This window comes from Mus musculus, chromosome 7 (assembly GCF_000001635.26).
Source record: "Mus musculus strain C57BL/6J chromosome 7, GRCm38.p6 C57BL/6J".
NCBI lineage: Eukaryota > Metazoa > Chordata > Mammalia > Rodentia > Muridae > Mus > Mus musculus.
Window position 1 is genome coordinate 97,753,045 of NC_000073.6, and position 23,962 is coordinate 97,777,006.

Here is a 23,962-nt window from a genome sequence, read left to right on the forward strand (position 1 = left end):
CTGTGAGTACTGCTGGTACAATTTTGATGTGAATGGTGTTAGAGACTGCTTTTTGGTAATATAGGCATTTCAAACTATTAAATTCTGCCAATCCATTAACATGCAAGTCTTCCTGTCTACCAGTGTTCCATCAAATGCTCTTTTTGATGCTTTCAAGTTCTCACTGTTGAAGGCTTTTGCCTCCTGGGTTAGTTTCATTGGTGGGTGTTTGTGTGTTCTTCTAAATATATTTTTTAGAATTTTAAAAAAATTATTTTATATGTATGAGTGTTTTGCCTGAATGTATGTCTGAATACCACTTGTATATCTGGTGTCTTTGTAGGTCAGAAGAAGGCATTGGTTTCCCTGGGACTGGAGTTGCAGATGGTTGTGAGCCACTGTGTGGATGCTGGGAATCAAACCTAGGTGCTCTGGAAGAGCAACAAGTACTCTTAACCACTGAACTCTCTCCTAGCCCTGGCTCCAGGTCCTGATCTTACTGCTTCTGCTTTCTAAGTGCTGGAGTTACAGCTGTGCCCCACCGCATTCGGCGAGAGTGTTTTAATTATATCATGTTGTCTGCAAAGAAGCTTTGATTTGACATCTTCCTATCCTTTTGTATTTCTTTAATTATTGTCTCTTTTCTCATTCAATCCATACTGTGTACCAGTCTGGAAAACTTAAGGAGATCCTTTCTCAAAATAAAGAGTTAAAAACAAAAACAAAAACCCTGAGCATGATGGTGGCGCATGCCTTTAATCCCAGCACTCAGGAGGCAGAGGCAGGCAGAGCTCTGTGAGTTTCAGGCCAGCCTGGTCTACTTAGTGAGTTCTAGGCCACCCAGGGCTATGTAGTGATACCTTATCTTTAAAACCACAGTAAAAAGAGAGCCAAAGAAGTAGCCCCATGGCAGAGCCCTTGGCCGACATGCACAAGGCCCTGGATTTAAGCCCCAGTGCTGGGGGGTGGGGACGGAAATGAAGAAGAAAGAAAAAGAAAACCTACTCTGAAGGTTTCAGATGTGGCCTGAAAAGAAACCTTTCTGGTTGTTCCCCTGCCTCTCCTTAGGCAAACCATAGAAAGTAGAATTTCTCTTTGCCAAGGTGGGTCACAGTCTTTCCTTAGCAATCCCAGCATCCCAGCACTTAAGAGGCTGAGGCAGAAGGAGTCAGAGTCCAAGGCTAGCCCTAACTACAAAACTAGATCCTGTCTCAGAAGACCAAGGGCTGGGTGGGGCTCAACCGTAGAGCACCCACCTAGCATATGCAAAGTTGGATTCCAGTACTGCAGAGAGGGAAACCAAAATAAACACGGAACCCCAGCGCACTTCTTTTCTAATGCTAAGCACAGAAGCCAAGACTATTGTTCTAAATTCCCCTCATCTTTCTGTGTGATGGTTGCCATAAAGAAATTCTTTGACATACCTCGTTTGATTATAGATCAAAAGACTCCTATTTCGGACTGGATCCTGTGCAATACCCAAAAGGGAAGAATGCTATGAAGAGGCCAGAAGAGTCTAGACAGGTCCTGTAGGGGCCCCTGTATAATCACTACTAGATCATTTCCATTAATCCAGTCACATTTGTCAACTACCTATGCTTCATCTAACTTAATGGACACTTCAGCCTGGCTCCTTGCTCTTCATTCTGAAGGCAATGAATCATGTAAAGCTATGATCAAATGAACGTGTACACATGTCACTTGTTAAGCTGTGTTTTAGGGTGAAGGTGTTGACTGTGACCCTTTGTGATGGGCAGGAAATATAGATCATCATCATCATCCATGTCACTGTCCCTGCAGTGGGAATGTATGTGGTCGGCGAAGAGAAAACATTAGTTTGAGCCCCTAGCATAGTCATGCTGTTCTGATGTTGCAGAATAATTTCCAGTCTCTACCAGGTAGTACAAAGCACAGGGGTGTTGAACGGCCTGTATCACTGGGAACGGGACTGGATGTGAGTGCTGCAGCAGTCACAGGTAGAGGAGATTGGAAACTGTACAACAAAGGTAGGAAGCTGGATGGGCGGGGCTGGAGAGTGGGTGGAGGGATGGCTGGGAGAATTTTCCCTTGTGCACATTGACCCCTACCAGACTGGCCTGTGGACAAGCCGGTAGGGCATTTTCTTGGTGGATGATTGATATGAGAGAATCCAGATTAGAGTGGGTGTGGCCACCTTGGGCAGGCCAAGCAAGCCATGGCGAGCAAGCCAGTAAGCAGCATCTCTCCATGGTCCTGCATCTGCCGCTGCCTCCAGGCTTTTGCCTTGAGTTCCTGCTCCGACATCCTCCGTGATGCACAGTGATGTGTAGGTCTAATAAACCCTTTTCTCCTGAAGTTGCTTTTGGTCATGGTGTTTTATCACAATAATAGGAATCCAAAGACAATCATAACCTTGTCTCTGAGGGAAACGGAGGCAGGCAGGTCACTGCGGCTTGCTGGTCGCAGCAGAGCTGAGAAATTCCCGGGTCAGGAAGAGATCCTACCATGGAGCAGCAGAGCAGCAGGCAGAAAGCGCAGGAAGAGGAGACCCAGTGTTCCACCCACATGTATAAGCATGTGCACTCCTTCCCACAAAATAATCAAAGTTAAAAAAAATAATGTATGCAGGATAATAACGCCATAATAGAACATTAAAATAACTGGTGGTTCGTTATATCACTTCCTGACTCTTCTGTGTATGTTTGAAAATTTCCACACTGTAAAGTTTAAAAATAAACCTACCTACAGGGCAGTGTGTTAATTGGCCCAAATGGTGCTCCAGGACCCGCTGCAGGGGTGGTCCTCGGCCAGTGGGAGGAGCTTGCGCTTGGCAGTCAGAAAGGTCTGGTTTGATTTCCAGCTCTGTCCCTCTCTCACCACATTGCTTTGGGCAAGTCACTGGCTGGCTTCTGGGCACAAACATGGGGCACAAGCGTGGGTACTTCGTGTTTCAGAATGTTGAAGGAACAAGTGAGTCCACGTGTCAAGTGCACATCCCGTGCCAGGCACACAGGAAGTGCAGCATACAGTCTTAATTACTTTACAGCAATCTAACTATTCTTTTTTTTTTTCTTTTTACCTTGTTGGTTTTAAAAATAGATGTAAAAATATAGAAGTATATGAAGCAGAGGTGAACTTTCCGTTGCAAACTTCCCAGTGTTCTTTCTATGGGAGGAATCTGCTTAAATTAAAACTTTAGCCTGTATTTTTCCAGACAGTTTTTTTTTTTTTAGTCTTTAAATATATGCAGGCATATGCATCTGTAATCATGTATATATTTAAAACAAAAGTGGATTTTTTTTTTTTTAGATACTTTCTCTGTGTAGCCCTGGTATCCTAGAACTCACTCTGGAGACTAGAGAGCAACCTGCCTCGGCCTCCTGAGTGCTGGGATTAAAGGTGTGTACTTGGTCCCCCAAAATGGAATCGTACTCTTTGCTCTGAAATCTCCTTTTGATTTATACTATAGAGCACCTGTGTGTGTGTGTGTGTGTGTGTGTGTGTGTGTGTGTGTGTGTGTGCAGTTATAGAGGCCAGAGGGCAAAGCTGTCTACCTCCTTTGAAACGTGTCTCCATTGTCCTGGAACTCACAGAATCGTCTAACTGGCTAGCCCAGGAACCACAAAGATCCCTGTGTCTATCTTCCCAGCGCTGAGATCACAGGCTCATGCCACCATGTTTGGCGTTTTTACATGGGCTCTGGGAATCAAACTCAGGTCCTCACACTCGCAAGGCAACGGAGAAATGCCTATAGCATTTTATGTCAGTTCATGAGGCTCTGTAGATATGGTTTCATAAATTTCATTCCTATGCATTTGCTCCCAGCTGTGGGCATTTATATATGCTAGAATCTGGCAATACTGCAACGGTTCTAACGTCCCTCTATAACGTCACAGGAGGATTTTTTTTTTTTAATTTTGGTTTTGTTTTATTGTTGTTTTGTTTTATACTAAGACCCCAGTATTCTTGGCTTTTTCTACGTTTCTAAGCTGCATGCCGAGAGGGACTGTCTTCTCTGGTCCCACTGATTTCTTAACAAACTGAGGTGTGGTTTGATTTAGAGAAAATATCAGCCTCAGTGGAGAAAAGAGTCCGGCTGCTCTCTGCTGTCTGCCTGGGTGGCTGGAGGACGGTGACACAGCTGCCGTTGTCAGGGCTGAACACAGCAGAGGGCTGGGTGAGTCACAGTTTTATTTGTGAAAAGCCCGCAAAGATCCTGTGAGGTGGGATCCTGAGAGAACCAAACAATAAAACCTTCTCTCAAAAGAAATCCCAGTGGATGTGGGGATGAAAAGGTGGGTGAGGAAAGAAGCGGGTGGAGAAGTTCACTTTCCCCTCCTGTTGTCCTGGTGGCTTTTCAAGAGGACGGTGCAGGAGAAAGATGGTTTCAAAATGGGGACTGGGGGCGGGGGAGGTCTGGCCCTGCCTTATGTAAGAGCACCTGACATGCGCGGTACAATCAGTCCCAGGCAGACTCCTCAGAAAGATCGCTTTGTAAACCACTCTTGGCTCAGGGGAGGCCAACAATTGCCAACAATTGGCCTTTGTCCTTGCGGCTCTCCCATCATCCCACTATAAAGCTTCTGGTTCAAACCACTGGGAGGTTTGGGCAAGAAGAAATTCTTCCATTGTCTGTTAGGAATGAGATCAATAAGGTGACGTAACCCATGATGTAAGGCTTGCCCCGGGTTCCGGCTGGTCCAGGTGCAGGAATCACAAGAGGCCTCCTTACTGCACGTATTTCTTTAGGCCCTTAGGCAACCTGGCCACACAGTGTGAAATCTTCAGCACCTTCCCTTTCCCCTTTCTGCCTTATAACCACCCTCGCCCATGACCCCACAACAGGCTCCCTGGTTTCTTGGACTAGAGATCTCCCTTCTGCAGCCTCTTTCCAAACCCAGCCTATACTGCTGCAGAGTCACACGTTCTTTTGTCTGTCTGTCTGTCTGTCTGTCCTTCTTGCCAGCTGTATCCTACATTCTCAGCCCCAGAGGCTCGAGGTTAAGTGACAGCACAAAGACACAAGTGGATAAATTCAGACTATGAGGTGGACCATGAAGCAACTGAACTAGTTTAATCATCGCATCAACATCACAAGAAGAAACAAATACACCAAGGGATGTAGGTGGAATGAGGGGAATTGTCCTAGATTTTAAAATTCAAAAGCTGGGGCTGCGGAGATGGCTCGTCAGGTGTCGGGTAACGGCACTTGCCACACATACTTGGCAACCTGAGTTCAGTTGCCTGAACCCACAGAAAGGTGGAAGGAAGGACCTCACTCCACAGAGTTGTTCTGTGATCTCCACATTCATATGTGGTTCGTGTGCCTCCCCTCCCCCAACACATACACGATAAATAAATAAAAATTATATTCAAATGCATGCAAGAACCCTTGTTTGAATCCTGATTTTAATAAGATGTCACAAAATGGCATTTCTTTAGATTTTTTTTTTTTTCCCGAGACAGGGTTTCTCTATATAAACCTAGCTGTTCTGGAACTAACTTTGTAGTCCAGGCTGGCCTCGAACTCAGAAATCCGCCTGCCTCTGCCTCCCAAGTGCTGGGATTAAAGGAGCGTGCCACCACGTCCGGCTTCTTTAGATTTCTGAAAGCAAAAGCTAAGAAACAGATGCACTGGAGTACTGTGAGTTTTTAAAGCATTTTCTTGGCTGTGATGTGTAGGAATATCTGCATGTGAAGTATTGAGGGAGGAGATTACAGGAGGTCTGGGATTCACCTTAAAATGTCTACTCGGATAAAGCAGACGTGCATGTGTGGTGGTAGGCAGTCCTGGTAAGTGTTGAAAATGGGAGATATGTACTTTTATACAATCCTGTCTAATGTTGTTGATTAAAGACTTCATAATAAAATGGTAGTGTGGGACCAGCTAGATGGTTAACAGGTAAAGGTGTTTGCCATCCAATCCTGAATTTAGTCTTTGGAACTTTTGTAAAGGCTTTGAAAGGAGAGGACCAACTCCAGCAAGTTCTGCTCTGACCTGGCACCTGCTGTGGCATGTGACCCTCTTCCCCCATGCACATTCACAATAATAAAGCACATTAACACTTTAAAATGAAAAATAGAAGCTGGAGCGTGGTGGCACATGCCTTTTATCCCAGCACTCAGGAGGCAGAGGCAGTAGGATCTTTGTGAGTTCAAGGCCAGCCTGGTGTACTAACTGAGCTCCAGGACAGCCAAGACTAGACAAGGAAAGAAATCCTGTCTCAAAACAACAACAACGACAAACCAAACGAGAGAGAGAGAGAGAGAGAGAGAGAGAGAGAGAGAGAGAGAGAGAGAGAGAGAGAGAGAGAGAACGGGAGGAAAGAAAAAAACAAAAAAGAAAGAAAAGATTAAAAAAGAAATGGAAGCATGGGAGAGGCAGAACCGAGATGCTCCATGGACAGTTCAGCCTGACTCCTGATATCCAAGTCCTGGCTCTGGCCACCTGCTGCTCTCCAGCTTCATCACTGGCCACAGTGGGGCTGAAGCACATCTGGCTGCAGCGATCACACCTGGAGGCAGCGGTGAGCTCATGGAAGGAAGGGCTTCTGGGAGGTGAGAGCTTATGCTTTTCATTACTGCCCACACCTGAGCTGGCACCTCGGCAGGTACAGCGAGCAGAGCAGAGCGCTGAGCAGCTGCGGGTGTTCTTTTGCATCTGAGGAAGGTGAACCACTTTGCTGACTCACTGGGGGAATAGTTTCTGATTCTGTGAGTAGCTGAAAGACATCTTCCTCTTCCCTCTCCACTTCTTCCACCACACTGCCATATTGATGCAATCTACTTGACATTCCTACTAAAAAACAAACAAAAAAGAAAAAGAAAAGAAAAAAAAGTAAAAACTCAAAGTTAATTTACAGAATGAGGACATTACCTTGGTTTTTTTGGCCGGTGGTGGCGCACACTTTTAATCCCAGCACTTGGGAGGCAGAGGCAGAGGCAGGCGGATTTCTGAGTTCGAGGCCACCCTGGTCTACAAAGTGAGTTCCAGGACAGCCAAAGCTATACAGAGAAACCCTGTCAAACTCGAAGAGGTAGATGCCAATAAGTGCTTGCTGACAGGAGCCTGATATAGCTGCCTCCTGAGAGGCTCTGCCAGTGCCTGGCTAATACAGAAGTGGATGCTCATCCATTGGACGGAGCACAGGGTCCCCAATGGAGGAGCTAGAGAAAGTACCCAAGGAGCTGAAGGGGTTTGCAGCCCTATAAGAGGAACAACAATATGAACTAACCAGTACCCCCAGAGCTCCCGGGAACTAAACCACCAGCCAAATAAAACACATGGTGGGACTTGAGGCTCTAGCTGCATATGTAGCAGAGGATGGCCTAGTCAGTCATCAATGGGAGGAGAGGCCCTAGGTCCTGTGAAGGTTCTAAACCCCAGTATAGGGGAATGCCAGGGCCAGGAAGCAGGAGTGGGTGGGTTGGTGAGCAGGGGATGGGGGTGGGGGATAGGGGAGTTTCAGAGGAGAAACCAGGAAAGGGAATAACATTTGAAATGTAAATTAAAAAAATAGCTAATAAAAAATAATATAAAAATGTGGTGGTGGGGGGGCACCTGCATGCATGCCACATTGCATGTGAAAAAGTCAGGAAACAACGTCAGAGGCCGACTCTCTCCTTCCACCAATGGTTCTGGGAACCGAACTCAAGTTGTCAGGACGAACACATTTACCGTGGAGACCTCTGGCCTGTGCTAAGATATTTTTCTTTAAAGACCGATTGCAACTGGGCATGTTCTTATTTTCTGGAGTGATCAGGACTGAGAGCTTGATCGGTTTTGGCCTGATGGACATTTGTCCCATTTGCCTTCTCAGCTTTTCTTTCTCCTCCTTTGTCAAAGGATTTCCTTTCCTTTGGAAAAGTCTATGCCTACCTAAGCCCCGCCTTCTTTTCGCCACAGACTGACCTAGCCAATCAGATCGCTTCATTTTTCCGGACCTTAGAATTTAATAGCGCAAGGCAAATACTGAACTTGAGCTAGGCCTTCTGAGGAAACAAGGTTCCTTTTTCCGTTGAATTTGCTAATGTGACCTGCTAAGGCAGTGGTTCTCAACCCGTGAGTCACAACCCCACGGGGTTTGACCCACCCCTTTCACAGGGGTTACATATCAGATATTTTGCATATCAGATATTTACTTTATGATTAATAATAGTAGCAAAATTACAGTATGTAAGCAGCAACGAAAATAATTGTATGGTTAGGGGTCACCACAATATGAGGAACTGTGTTAGAGGGTCAGCGTTAGAAAGATTGGGAACCGCTGCTCTAAGGCTTGGGTGGTAGTGACCTACTTGTAGAGAAAATCGACAAAATGGAGATACTGGAGATGCAGGGAAGAAAGTCTCCCTTAAACTACATGAGCTTTTGGTTATGGTGAAGTAAGATTTGCCACCTGGGTTTTCAAACTTGAGCAATAATGAATTGTTTGTCCAGCTTGTTTGAATTCGGTTGGTGTCATTTCTAGGCGAAGTCTTTGGTGGTGTGGCCTGTGGCTCTTCTGCTCCAGTCACTTTGCAGCCAGTAGGATAAAACAGAAAGGCAGTCTTGTCTTGCAGGTCAGAGCTGAAGAGTCGGGGACCATACAGTAATGTTGCAGTGTTGGATGTGTGCCCCAGCTGCTAGTCCAACCGTCTTGCATATAACTACCATAATTCTTACAGGTACCTTGGGAGATGAATTGTTTCCACTTTAGGGATGAAAACAAAGCATGGAGAAGTTAAAGATTTGTATCCATGGTTACCCAGTTCAGACGTGGATTTGGGTTTTAAAGCCAGGTGTTCTGGCTTTTGGGTCTTACATTCTACAGCTGCCCCCACAGGTATGCCTCTGCCCCAGCTTGTGGCACTGTTTTGAAGGTTGTGGAGCTTTAAGGAAATTGAGGACGTGGGCCTGGCTGGCTGGAGTAGGTCACTGCGAATCGGCCTTTGAAGGTCGTACTCAAGTCTCTTTGCAGTCTACATCCCTGCTCCCTGCACCCGGGACTCAGCCATGGTGGCTACACACCTGACTGCCACGGCGTGAGCGGCATGAGAGAGCTGTTTCCACCACTAAATCTCCGAGAAACCGTGAATCCCCATAATATTGGTGTGTTGGCTGTCCTTGGTTGTCAACTCGACAACATCTGGAATTAACTAAAATCCAAGTGGCTGGATACGCCTGTGAGGGTTTTTGTTTTTGTTTCTTAATTAATTCATTTGAAGAGGGAAGACCCATTTTTAATATGGATCTTTTGAGGTGGAAAGACCATACCTTCTTCTGGCAGCCTATATAAAGGACATGGAAGAAGGAAGCTTACTACCTTTGCCTGCTCGTTCTCCCTCGAAATGGCAAGTCCATTCCTTCACTGGCATTAGAGCCTACTTCTTTGAGACTCTAGCAAATATTGAAGACCAACTGAGACTATTACTAGATTCTTGGACCTTCCATTAGTAGACAGCCATTTTTGGGCTAGTCTGATCACAGCCTGTAAGCCATTCTAATAAACCATATATATTTAACATAAATTTATACATAACATAAATAATGTATTATGAATATATAAAATTATATACATATATTCATTCTACAAGTTCTGCTCCTTTAGAGACCCCTGATGGATGTAACAGGAGTTCTTAGAGTTCCCTGGAATAACCAAATTGTGGGCTAACTGGCAGTCGGTCCCAATGCCTTCTGGAAAACATCCCTGAGCATGCTGTGGAAGCTCTCTGAACCTCCTGTGTAACCCATGTATCCTTACAACAATGCCATTTTGCAAATGAGCAAAATGAGGCATTAGGAAGCTCAGGCCTCATTGAGTCATGGCTCACCAGAAGCCAATGATGTGCATTAACAAACCAATGTTTTCCAGGCACATGCTATGAAATTCAATTAAAAATAATTGAAGGATTTATATAGTCATCACACCTATATTATGGGGCTCACAATTTCCAAGAGATTTTAGTGGTGGAGACAGCTTTCTCCCTGGCAGTAGGGCATGTAGCAGTGGCTCTTTACAGGGTGCAGAAGGCAGGGATTATAGACTTCAGAGAGACTTGAGTATGACCTTGAGTAAGGGAGCCTGTCCTCTGCCCGCTACCTGTTGCTAGGATTGACGTCACTGAATGGATAAATGAGAACTCTTACCACCTTTTGCTCCTTCAAATGCTTTCCCTAGAATCCAGGTAGGCTGTAATCTCTGAACCAACAGCCAGAATCACACAGAGTCATATCAGTGATATGTGACTTTGTCTGTCTGTCCACCTTGCAGAATTATCATGAGTGAGGTGACATTTGTAAAGTTACACGAGTCAGTGAGAGAAACGAAAATAAAAATTACACTGAGATCCCGCCTCACCGGGGTCAGAATGGCAACCTCCAAGAGCAAACAGCACGTGCACGAGAGCACACACACACACACACACACACACACACACACACACAGATACTGGCCAGCATTGTTTGGTAAAAGGAGAATCTCATCCATTGTGAGAGTGTAAATTTGTCCAGTAGCTAGGAAGGTTACTCCAAATACTGAACATAGACTTCCCATGTGACCCAGCATTATCTGGATATTTATCCATGGCCAGAGTCAGCACACCACGGAGATAGATGCACACGCAGCTGCTCACAGTAGGTAAGGTATGGAGACAGCCTGGATGCCCAGCAACAGAGGAATGGGTAAAGAAAATGTCTGTGGACAATGGAACTGTTTTCAGTGATGAGGAATAGTTATGTCACTTGTTAAAATGGAGGCAACTGGAGATAATCAAACTAAGTAAATTAAGCCAGTCAGAAGGACAGATGTTAGCCAGGCAGTGGTGGCCACGCCTTTAATCCCAGCACTTGGGAGGCAGAGGTAGGTGGATTTCTGAGTTCGAGGCCAGCCTGATCTACAGAGTGAGTTCCAGGACAGCCCGGGCTACACAGAGAAGCCCTGTCTGAAAAACCAAAAAAAAAAAAAAAAAAAAAAAAAAATAATAATAATAATAATAAAATAAAAAAAAATAAAGACAGATGTTGTATGTCTTCTCTCATTTGTGGATCCTAGATTTTATACATTCATAAAACCATACATATACAACGACTTGAAAGCACTGAAGCAAAACTATCCATGGAGAAACGAAGCAGGGAGGGAGGGAGGAGGGGAGAGAGGAGGGCGAGCAAGGGGAAGATGGGGAGGGAGATGATGGGGAAGAGGGGGTAAGAAAGGGGAGGGTAAGCAAGGGGGGTGGGGAAGGGGTGAGGAAGAGGAGGATGAGGAAGGGGAGGGCAAGGAGGGAGTGAGGAAAGGGAGGGTGGGGAAGGGGAGGGTAGTGAGATATAGAGACAAATAGGCTCAAAGTTCATTATATATGTACATGAAAATGGCCCTGTATAATCCAGTATAGTAAAAAAAAAATTAAATGTAAAACCCAATGCTCATTTTGAGTATGGTGGTGTTCACCTTTAATCCCAGCACGTGGGAGGCAGAGGAAAGGTGGATTTCTGTGAGTCTGAGGCCAGTCTGCTCTATGAAGTGTGATCCTGCCCCCACCAAATGCTACCTAGGCCATAAGGAGTTGCTGATGAGTGACATAATTGCCATGTGCTTGGCTGGGCCTAAATTAGGGGCTTTGGACACAGATGAGTGTGAGTCTGCGCCCTGAGAAGGCACAGGCAAGCGTATGACTCTGTCTCCTTGTTCTGATGTGAGCCCAGGAGGAAACTTTTAAAACCATCTTTAGCCACTGACACCATTATGTCATCCAACTTCTCGGTTAGCATTTGATTAACGTCCTCAGGGCACGAGGGGCGCCAGCACACAGCCTTGTCTCAGGGACAACTTTCTTATACTTAGTCATGAAATTATTTTTGTCCCGAAGCTCAAAGACACAGTTTTAAGAGAAGCAGGTTCTGACTGGAGGAGGACGCTCAGGGAAAGGAGCAGGGTCTGAGATCTGATTGGAAGAGGGGACAAGGAGCAGCGGCTGCGATCGGCTCCAAATGGGGTCACATCATGGCTCTACCACACACTGGCTATTTGACTTTGGTGAAATTACACAATGGTCCTGAGTTTCAATTTCCTGGCCAGAAAAGTGGTGGGTAATTCTCATTTTCTAAGATTGTAATGAGGGGACTCTCGGAGGGGGCATGCAATCATTCCGTCCTCTCCATGCCCTGTGGTACCACAGCAAGCCTCAAGCTTGTTAATTTCATCCTCAGCGGAAGCCCGAATCCCTACTCCTGCCTACACAGACAGATGTGAGTCACCCATCTACAAAGGCTGGGATCCTGCCAGAGACAAAGTTTGGTCTGTAAAGTCACAGGCTTCCCTTCTCACAGAAACCAGATAAATAACCATAGGCTGGGTAGGAGGAGAAGAGAGTGGAGCCGGAACTCACCACCAACGGCAGAAACGGGGGAGAAGTGGGAAGTGGGGAGAGAGGAAGCAGGCAGGCTGGAGGGAGCAGGAACTAGAAAGGAGAACCACCACAATGACCAGCCTCCTTTGCGTGGCTGTCTGCAATAGATAGATGGTCCACTGCCCACAACGTTCTGAGGCTCCTGGGCATCTGACTTGGAATGAGCTCTTTGGCTCCTGGGGTTTATTTAGGCCAATGCCGCCTATTTCGTTCTTCATGTAGCATGCCTCTTGTGAGCCTCGAAGCAGAAGATAAAGAGACACGGCCTCCTCCAGGAGTCATGGTGCTCTGAAGGAAAAGAACTCAGCTCTTGCCGACCTGAGACCAGGCACACACAGTCAGGCTTTGCGGTTGGGTTGGCATGGTCTCGAGTACCACGTGACTTCCTTGTTAGGCGCAGCTCCTACTGGAAATACTAAGGATATGGGACTCTGTTTCTAAGTCAAATTGGAGTCTAAGCCTCCATTCTGACTAGGAACTGTATGGTCGATGTAAAAAGCCACCTTCCAAAGATGACACGAAATGTTGTGATCACATGCACGGTTCAGATTTAGTTGTCCTCGCGGCTTATAATTAGACCTTGTTGTCAGGAAGAAAAAAAAAACCTGAAAGCAGCTGTATTTCACTGCTGTTCAGATCTGTGACTGACCCAGTTCTTTTAAATTAAAAACGTGGTGCTGGTGTTTGTCACGTCTTTGCACCTTGCTCACATCTTCTAAGTGCCGGCAGTGTTCTCTGAACTGTGGGTGTGGAGGGGGAGGTGCCTGGTGAGGGCTGTGGACTCGCCTCAGGTAGACTCTGGCAACAGTGCTTCATCTGAACTTTACCTCCATGACTGCAAAGGAGAGGGCAGAGTAGATTCTTAAAGGTTAGTCTTAAGTGTGATGGATCTGCGGTATCCTAGGGTTTTATGCTGGTGAAGAGAAACCATGACCACAGCAACTCTTATAAAGGAAAACAGTTAATTGGGGTTGGCTTATACTTCAGAGGCTTAGTCCATTACTGTCGTGGTGGGAGGCATGGTGGCATGCAGGCAGACATAGTGCTAGAGAAGTAGTTGAGCATTCTACATCTGGATCTGCAGGCAACAGGGAGACAGTGAGCCACCAGGCTCGAATTGAGCTTCTGAAACCTCAAAGCCCACCCCGCAGTGACACACTTCCTCCAATAAGGCCACACCCACTCCAATAAGGCCTTAAGAGTCTATGGGGGCCATTTTTACTCAAACCACCACATGGGACCAGAGAGATGACTCAGTGGGTAAAGGCATTTGGCACCGAGTCTAGAATGCCAAGATATGAACTCAATTCCCAGAACCTACATGATGAATGGAGAAAAGTTGTCTTCTAACCTCCATATGTGCCCCAATCCACCTGAAAAATAAATATTAAAAATTTTTAACATGCTAGCTCTGGGGCCGAGGCTACAGCTCAGTTGGTAATTACTCAGAGGTAGGCAGCATTCACAAATTGAGCAGGTTAGAGCGGCAGCTGTCCTCTTCCTTGCAGTTCAGAGGAAGCTCTGCCTCTGGAGTTTTCCTGAGGCGGGGCCCCTGCCTTCACCAGGGCCCTCCTCCTCCACACCCACAGTTCAGAGAACACTGCCGGCACTCTGGCACTCAGAAGAGTGTGAGCAAGGGCACACTTATAACCTCAGCGCCAGAGAGGTAGAGGCAGAGGACCAGGATTTCAAGGTCATCCTCTGAAAGCAAGTTGGAAGCCAGCCTGGGATGTATGTGATGCTGTCCACCACCCCCGCTCCCCCCCCCCCCCCAAAAAAAAAAGAATCTTAACCAGGCATGGTGATGAAAGTCCAGAATCGTAGCACTCAGGAGCCAGGAGCAAGATTGTTCCAAACTTGAAACCAGCTTGGTTTTCGTATTGAGACCATGTCTCAGTGCTCATCTCTCCTCTGGGACAAAAAGGCAGCTTATTTGGAGGCAAATTGTTATGGAATTTGTTATGGCGTCTTCATGGCAGAGGTGAGCCATAGCCTCCACCCTCAGACGTCCTGCCTCCCACTGCCCATATTCCTGTGGTGCTTGGTACCATAGGGCACACTCTGATTGGTCCTAAGTTGGCATCAATAGCTTTGTACCATCTTGCTGGTTCTGTTAGTATGGTGGGCAGTGTAATGGTCACTGTTACCAACCTGGAGGGACTGGTGGTAACTATATGTGATAGTTACTGTGAACCATACCACACATCTAACTCAGCCAGGCTCGTTGGCTCATGCCTGGAATCCCAGCACTCAGGAGGGTTAGGCAGGATTAGCATTGTGAGTTAGAGGCCAGCATGGGACTGCACAGTAGAGAATCTAAGGACAGCCTGGGCTACAGAGTGAGGAAACAGGAAAAGAGGAAACAACAGTTCTGTATCCTCTATGCCTAAGTCTTTATCTATATTTAATCTCCAGCTCTATCAAAATTCAAGGTATCCTCAACTCAACTTCCCCTTGGCAGGGCCCTCGAAAATCTGTAGTCATCTCTGTGCCATCTACATGCAGAATTGTCTCGGTGGAAATCAAAAGTGATCTTAATTGATTGTGATGAAACGGTTTTACCTTTGCAAGATTTCAGGGACATATGTGGGAACATATGGCTGTGTAGCCTCAGTGGTGCAGCTCTTCCAGGTCCAGGAAGAGGCCTGTGCCAGGCCAGCAAGCTTCCTTCAGTCAAAAATGGGGGGAGGCGTCAGACTGCAGGCCCCCAGGTAAGCCTGTAAAATCAGGACAAGAACAGAACAGAGACAGCTTCGAGCACATGACGTCACAGGCAGTGAGATTATGCCGGCAGCTGTCAGAGTCGCTGTTCTCCTTAAAGTGTTCTAAACAAACTTGTTCTCTTCAGGAGAGCCAAGTGTGTGTGTGTGTGTGTGTGTGTGTGTGTGTGTGTGTGTGTGAGAGAGAGAGAGAGAGAGAGAGAGAGAGAGACAGAGACAGAGAGATAGAGAGAGACAGAGACAGAGAGATAGAGAGAGACAGAGACAGAGACAGAGACAGAGAGACAGAGAGAGAGACAGACAGAGACAGAGAGACAGAGACAGAGACACAGAACAGACAACAGACTGGGTTATATAGTGAGTTCTAGTTAGCTTGAGCTACAAAGAGAGATGATGTCTCCCAAAAACTATAATAACACATGATAATGATAATAATAATAGTAAATACAGATGGTGTCCAATTTACAACAATTTTAGTTTTTCAGCTTCTTGATGGTGTTTAAGCAAACCACCACCAGAAACTTTACACTTCAGATTTTGAGTTTTGATCTCTCCCAGGAGAGCAGAATGCCAGGCCATTCCCACCATGAGATCTTGAAGGTAAACAATTGCTGTTTCATAGTTCCTATTTTCTCAGCAGTTTTGAAGTATGGGTATTCAATAAATGACTTGAGACATTCAACTCTTTATTATAAAACAGAAAATAGGCCTTGTGTCTGGTGATTGTGCCCAGCTGTAGCTTATGAGAGTTCGAAGCGTGTTGGAGGTAGGCAAAGCTGAGCTGCAGTGCTGGGTAGGGTAGTGGTATCCAGTGTCTTTTGCACATAGGAGAGTCCCAGTGGGTTTATTGAGATGTCACCATTGTAACCAGTGAGCATCTGCAAGACTCATAGAGCTGTTGGGACAGGGCCGCACATAGAAAGCAGGCTGTTGTCCTTCCTCCCAGTACACTGCTTATCCAGTCTCAGGTGCTGATGACTCTAACATTTAGCAGGTGTCTAGGTCACTCTTTTCGGAAGGGTCTTTGGAACAAGTAAGAATGTCTTACCAGTCTGGGGCTGCTCAGCCTGACCTTATCTCAAAGGAACAAAACTAACTACTGGGGTGTGGTTATCATTCTGTCTAAGCTCCACCCCACAGTTACCTGGCAATAGCCAGGTAGGCCTGGCCCACTATAAAAGGGGCTGCTTGCCCCCTCCCTCCTCTCTTGCCTCTCCCTCTTGCTCCCCTCCCCCACCCCTGTTCCCTTTCCCCTTCTCTTCACGTGGTCATGGTCGGCCTCTACTTCTTTACTCTCTCCCTCTCTCTGCCTTTCTCTGTCTCTACTACCCTCTTAACTTCCCTCTCCATGCCTTCAATAAACTCTATTCTATACCATACTGTCTCTCGTGGTCCCTCAGTGGGAAGGGATGCCTCAGCATGGGCCCACTGAGGCACCCCTCCCCCTATACTTCATCACACCCCCATAGAACATATTCTTATACCTCTTTATCTTTTTATAAACACACCAGGTGCGGGATGTAGCTAAGAACACGTACATGTAGCTGAACATTTGTCCAGCATGTGTGAGGTGCTGGAGTCCATTTGCTGCAAAGGCAAGCAAGCAAGCAAGCCAGCCAACAGAATCACTCTGTGGTCCACAGGTCCTGGCTGGAAGTTACAGGCTGTCTTAGAAGGTAAAGGGGTGGTGCCAAGCAACTCCAGCAAGTCATCCTCTGACCTCCACAAGCATGCTGTGGCATATCTGGTTTTACATACACACACATACACACCACAAAGAATTAAAAATTCTTTTTTTTTTTACAACATCTAAATTACTAATATCAGGTAGTTTGTTTTAAATTTAACAACTTGAAGCATAAAATAAGGTCATTTTATTTAATATTCAAATTTAATTGTCCAAAGTCCCCATCATCCTGCCCATCCAGGGAGCTGCTTTGTAATTCTAATAGAGTTTCTCAAGTCTGTGACAATATTCTTCATCTTAAGTCTTAGCACAGCTTATTGCTTTTGGGGAAAACATATAAAAAGTGTATCCACAGTGTTAAAATTGTCCTACAAAATTGTCCAGTCTTTAAAAGATACTACTCTGTTTTTTTAGAAAAGGAGTGCCTTGGGTACTTGACAGGTTATGGTAAGAGATGATCTCTGTGTATCTGGTGAAATCTCGGAGGAGCCATTTGGATTTGCCCTAACAGGAGACGGAGCAGGGAAATGCAGTAAGCATCATTTACTTTGTTCCAGGCATATTGTTATCTCGATGGATTGTTTTGTTTGTTTGTTTGTTTTGGTTTTGGGTTTTTTTTTTTTGAGACAGGGTTTCTCTGTGTAGCCTTGGCTGTCCTGGAACTCACTTTGTAGACCAGGCTGGCCTCGAACTCAGAAATCCTCCTGCCTCTGCCTCCCGAGTGCTGGGATTAAAGGCGTGTGCCACCACGCCCGGCCTGGATGGATTTTTAAAGCACAAGTATTTTTGTAGTATTTTTGCTTCATTTAAACATTAGGAAACTAAAACAGAAGCGTGTGACCTCATATCACATAGCTGAGATGCAAGGGATCTAACTAACTCTACAGCACGAGTCTTCAACTGTAACACGTCATGTCCTGCTGAGCAGTGGAAATTTTCTTGTTTCCATGTAGAAGGATACCAGTGTATCAGTGTACATAGAGTCAAACTCACATTATTATCATTCTACAATGGGAGAACATGCAATCTCATTGAGATGAATTACAAACAGTGTTGTGTGTTAACTAAGTAGCACTTTTGCCCTGGCAGCTATCAACATGGCCCTGGAAGTGTCAGCACACAAACAAAATTTACAGAGATAATATTTACACTGATCTCAGCAACAGGGTCCAGCTGCGTCTCCACCGGGCCTGTGTGTGCTTGCTTCTCTTAGAGTCTACTTATTAGAAAATTAAGGGACAGAATGCAACTGACCCAAGCATGAGTCACAGCGGGTTCTGTGAAATATAACAGTCTGAGCCAAAAAAGGGAGGAACCAGTCCAACAGTAGCTAGAAATCAAACAAGAAAAATATTGTCAATTTAGAATCATAATGAAAGCTGGGTGTGTTAGTGCACACATATAATCTCAACACTCAGAGACAGAGGCAGAAGGTCCCTGCAATTTTGAGGGCAGCCTGTTCTACATAGGGAGTTCCAGACCAACCCGGGCTATGTAGTGAGATTCTGTGTCAAAGAAAAAAAGAGAAAAGAAAATCACAACAAACCAAGACATGAGCCAGTATTTGATGCTCTGCTAGCCTACTACTTCCCAGGCAAAGGCCATTCCCTCTCTGTTTCTGAGCCATGGGAGGTGACTGGGGGTTGCCAAGATTGTCCTGGCAGTGAGTGGTGTTACTAAAATTGACATTTATAAAACGAAATCCAGTAACTGCTCCCTTTTTGTTTATGAATATCACAATTCAGTAGTGGCCAAATTCATTAATAGATAACTAGCGAAAATAAAACTTTAAAAGATTATGAATTTAGGACCTGATTGATATAAGATTGCGACACCTTCCATAGATGCCAGTTCGTTAAAAACAATTAGCTTTTGACAAGGTCTCTCATGTATCCCAAGCTGGTCTTGAACTCACTAGGAAGTCCATGATGACCTTTAACTCCTAATCTTTCTCTCTCTACCTCCCCGGGACAACGGGTATAGACATGCACCATCATGCCCTGTTTATGTGGTGCTGGGGTTTGAACTGAGGGCTTCCTGCATGCAAGATAAGCACTTACCAACTGAACTATATCCCAAGTACTTATCAACCGAACTATATCCCTAGCCTGCAAACACATTCCTAAAAAACAACACTCTTACAAAAGAAAACATTTAATTAGGGATGGCTTATAATTCAAAGGTTTAGTCCATTATCATCATGGTGGGAAACATGGTAGCATGCAGGCAGAGAGAGCAAGAGAGAGAAATCTCAAAGCCCACCCCCACTGACAACTCCCAATCCTTACAAACAGTGCCAATCCCTGGTGACCAAGTATTCAAATATATGAACATGTGTGGGGAAAATAGAGAGAAGGCCGGTGTTAAACCATCACCTTCCCTTAGACCTTGAACAAGAATCTTGGCTTCTCTGAGCTCTTGTGTGTGAATCAGTCACGCAGCAGTGCTGAACTCTCTGCCATCCTGGGGCCAGTTATTAAAGTCTTGACCATCTGGCATCAACTATGTTTGAAGTATTTATTCTGAAAACAGTCAACAAAGTCTCTAAATAAAGGAACTTACTCCCATAGAGAATATTTATTAGTACACAGCTATACCGTTCCCGTTCTTTTCCAAATCCTGTAAAAGGAAGATGATGATTTCCACGTAAGGATTAATTACTAGGGTATTGAACCAAACAAAGCTAGGGCATTGATAGACATTCACTTGACAAGGAATTGCGTGCAATGCCACATTGGTTCATGGTGGCAGTGTTTTGAGATAAGCGTTGTTACTTCCAAGGATAATCGCCTCCTTTACATCTGCACACACAGTACCTAGGATGGTTATAAAGCACAAACCAGTCTCGCCTACTTTCTGCCTACTGCTGCTCACTAGTCAGGCCACAGAGAAGTCCAAATCCCTCCTGTTGCCCTCAGGTCTCAAGCAGAATATTGACAGGTATAGCTACTGAAACCTGAGCTCAAGGTCCAATTCACCAGCATGACTTTGGACAATGGATTTTAGCCTCCCCGTGCCTTACTTTCCTACCTCTAAAACAGGAAGGGTACCAACCTCATGTCGTTACTGGGATTAAACTTTATTGCTTCATTTGAACCACTAAGAGTAGCATCTGGCCCTCAGCATACACTCAGGGCGTGCTCAGTTTTAGCTGAGTATGTATTTGAGTGTGTTATGCTCACCAAGCTCTGACAGTGCATCAGTGGGAAGGCCTGCCTACCATATCTGAGGCCCTGGGTTTAAGGCAGAGGCTCAACACAGTGCCCGGCCTGTCATAAATGTTCTGCCAGTTGCTGACTGTTTCTCCAGCTCCCTTTGTGGCCCTTCACTGCTCAGACCTGAACCCTGGCCATGCCTTTTCTCACACCCCAGACCTTGATCCTGGAGTTGTGTCATTGCTAGTAGCCCTTTCCTGACCAGCTCTTCGCCACTCCTTAGTCTCTGCTTTGCCTTGGGTCTGGAAGCCCAGCCAAGCTTGGGCTGGTTCTTCTGCCTCTGCCCTCTCTCCCAGGACCTGCCTTACTTCTATTACAGTATTCTTGTTTGTTTGTTTGTTTTGAGACAAAGAGTTTCTGTGTGTAGCCCTGGCTGTCCTTGAACTCATTCTGTAGACCAGGCTGACCTTGAACTCACAGAGATCTGCCTGCCTCTGCCTCCTGAGTGCTGGGATTAAAGGCATATGCTACCATGCCCAGCACATAGAACTTTATTTTTAAGATTTGGGTTATTGCCGGGAGTGGTGGCCCATGCCTTTAATCCCAGCACTTGGGAGGCAGAGGCAGGTAAATTTCTGAGTTCAAGGCCAGCCTGGTCAACAGAGTTAGTTCCAGGATAGCCAGGGCTGCACAGAGAAACCCTGTCTCAAAAAAAAAAAAAAAAAAAAAAAAAAAAAAGATTTGGGTTATTTTAGTTAAAAAAAAAAATCATTCCATGTGGGGTATATATGTATACATGATTGCAGGTATCTTTGAAAGCCAGAGGTATCAGATCCCCAAGAGCTGGAGTTGTAGGCAGTTGTGAAGTTGTGAGGGTACTGAGAACCAAACTAGGCCCTCTGCAAGAGCAGTAGTAAGCCCTGCTCTTGACTGCTGAGCCATCTCTCCAGCCCCATCGCAACACTTTTCCTATTTCTTTCTTTTTTTTTTTAAGATGTATTTATTATATGTAAGTACACTGTAGCTGTCTTCAGACACTCCAGAAGAGGGTGTCAGATCTCATTACAGATGGTTGTGAGCCACCATGTGGTTGCTGGGATTTGAACTTCAGACCTTCGGAAGAGCAGTCGGGTGCTCTTACCCACTGAGCCATCTCACCAGCCCCTTTTCCTATTTCTTTTCTTTTCTTTTTTCTTTTTGGTTTTTCGAGACAGGGTTTCTCTTTATAGCCCTGACAGTCTTGGAACTCACTTTATAGACCAGGCTGGCCTCGAACTCAGAAATCTGCCTGCCTCTGCCTCCCGACTTTTCCTATTTCTTATCACTGTTTATTTAATGTATGGAAACATCCCCATCAACATGTGAGTGGATACACAAGATAGGAATAGACATATAACAATTTCCATCCTCACAGGGAAGGATACTGTATCACACACTGTAACACAAGTTACCTTAACGCAACTGAGAACACATTTAAGAATGGTTACCAATGTATATTGCACCACAGTTACAAGTTGGTAACCCAACTGGGAGGCTGAGGCAAGAAGGCTGAGAGCTCCAGGCCAACCTGAGCTACAAGGAAAGCTCTTATCACAGCAATGACAAAGCAACCATCCAACCAATACAGTCTAAGACTCATTCCCCTTGTCCAGTTGTTGTTGTTGTTTTGTTTTTTGCTTTTTTGTTTGTTTGTTTGTTTGTTTTTTTTTTGGTTTTTCAAGACAAGGTTTCTCTGTGTAGCCCTGGCTGTCCTGGAACTCACTCGGTAGCCCAGGCTGGCCTCGAACTCAGAAATCCACCTGCCTCTGCCTCCCAAGTGCTGGGATTAAAGGCATGCGCCACCACTGCCCGGCTCCCTTGTTGAGTGTTAATAAAGTATTAAAAGAATGTCCACACTTGTCTGGGAAGGAAGTTAAAGTATCCCTTTCTTTTCCAACTACACATAAAAGAATGTGTTTTTATTCTCATTAGACTTGCAACAGGCTAAGTATGGAAGCAGACGTAAGGGCGCAGGTGCATGCTAACAGTTCAGACAGTAAAAGGATCTCAGAACGTGAGAAATTCTACTCACTATTTTATTTAGAAAATATAGTCACTTTTTACACACACACACACCTCACAATCTAATTCATATTAGAAATTACCAAGGATATAGTGAGAGATATTTTTTTAAAAAGTTAATAAATATGTAAAAGCCTTTTTAGCTTGAACTTCTAAGACAGTGACTTTTGAATACTAGACCCCACATGGACACTGGCATTTGGAGTCTTTAGTAGTATAAAGGAGTCCTGGTGTCAGAGAGTTTGAGAACTGTTTCCCTGCCTTCTCCATGAATCACCATGGTCCCTTCCAGGACAGGGGGTCTCCAGTGTATACCTTGGCACTCCCTGAGATGGAGTGGTCACCCCTGGGGCAGCTGTGGTTATCTTTGCTCCACTCTGCCTGCTAACACATTCTGACTGGGCATCATCAATACGTCTCTTGCACAGAGGGTCCCCAGTAATTGGTCTTAGAGCCCACTTTTAGGATTGGAAGATAGCCATTGCCCTCACTAGTGTCCCTAGAGGGAATCAATAATCCTTTCTTTCAGTGACTCAGGAGCAGACTCATTCTGAAGCAGCCAGGAATTTGTAGGCAGTAGTGCGGAGCCAGAGAACTCACAGCTGCTTTTCTAAGAGCCAGATAATCCCCAGTCTCACGCCAAATCTGAGAATCTGTTGTTGTTTTTCCCAGTAGGTTAACTTTTTCTGTTATAAGTTGTACATGCTCATTTAAAAAGCTAAAGAGAAGGTTTGTTTTTTTTAAAAAGTACTTTGAAGAGAAAACTTGGTTGTGATTAGTTCTGACTTTCTTATCTTGGCTCTCCCTTTTAAACTGGCTCTGTATGCTCTCTTTTCAGAAATCCCAGTAAGCATTCTGCGCTGGTTTGGTCCCTACCTGCCAGAGCAAGGCAGTTATTGGTCAGTCCAAAAGCCAGTCAGGGTAGATAAAGAAGGCTGATGATGGTGTATGAAATGTGTGTATGCTTCTGCTACGATCAGATGTGTTAAGCCTCTTACAGCTGCTGTCCACCGTGGTCAGAGAGGACACAGTCTCTTAAAATAGGAAGTGATATATTTCTTCCTGTATTTTTGAAATTCCTTTAGGGATTCTACTTCCAAGAATCAGTCCTAAGGAAATGATGAGACATTTAGACAGCAGGATGTGTCTACCATTATTCATGAAACTTGGAAACAAACTAAGTGTTCAATGAGGAAAGATTCATTTCATAATTCTGTGGTTGTGTATTCTATGCTGGCTAAGAAGAATAGACATTTATGAAGTCTGTAATGGCACAGGGAAATTCTTGAACTAGAGTACTGGTAGTCATCTACATACTTGGCATAAATATTTGTTGGTTGAAAACTAAAAACATAAGGATAAGAAATTATACCTGTATATACTAAATTTTCTATTATATAAATACGTTTGTGACAAAGTAAAGAAAACTTAATCTTTAAACATTTTTAAGATTTGCTTATCCTTATTTTATGTGTATGGGTATTTTGCCTGTACACATGTCTATGTTCTATGCATGAACTTGGTGCCCTCACAGGCCAGAAGGGGGCTCTGCCTCCCCAGGAACTCAAGTTATGGAAGGTTGTGAATTGTCATGTGGGTGCTGGGAATTGAACCCAAGTCCTCTGGAAGAACAGTCAGTGCTCTTAACTGCTGAGCCATCTTTGTAGCCCTGAAAACTTTAAAGGTTGGCACCAATGTATGTCATCGGGAGAAAGCTGTCTTTGTGAAGACACTGAGAAATGACAAAAGGTTCAGCAGATATACACCTAGAGGACTGGTGACTGCTTTGCATAAGTGAGGACAGCGAGGACAGGAACTTGGTTTTGAGCTTCTGGAAGGAGGGGGAAGGAGGACTGTTTGACTCAAGGCTCTCTCACAATTGCTAGTTTCAAAGAATATATCTGTCAACATATATCTGTCATCCCAGCACTTGGGAGCTGAGGCAGGAACAGCTAGAGTTTAAGGCTAGCCTAGACTACATAGCAAGACTGTCT

General features: G+C 45.1%; 1 long non-coding RNA gene across 1 annotated transcript in view; it reads right to left on the minus strand.

The window, feature by feature from the left end:
- Positions 1-6,279: 6,279 nt before the first annotated feature.
- Gm39050 overlaps positions 6,280-23,962 on the minus strand; it is a 41,081-nt gene continuing 23,398 nt past the window's right edge. The window contains exons 2-3 of the long non-coding RNA XR_869802.2: positions 14,908-15,062; positions 6,280-6,754 (exon numbers count right to left, since the gene is read on the minus strand). This is a non-coding gene — a long non-coding RNA (predicted gene, 39050). The remainder of the gene's footprint in view (positions 6,755-14,907; positions 15,063-23,962) is intronic.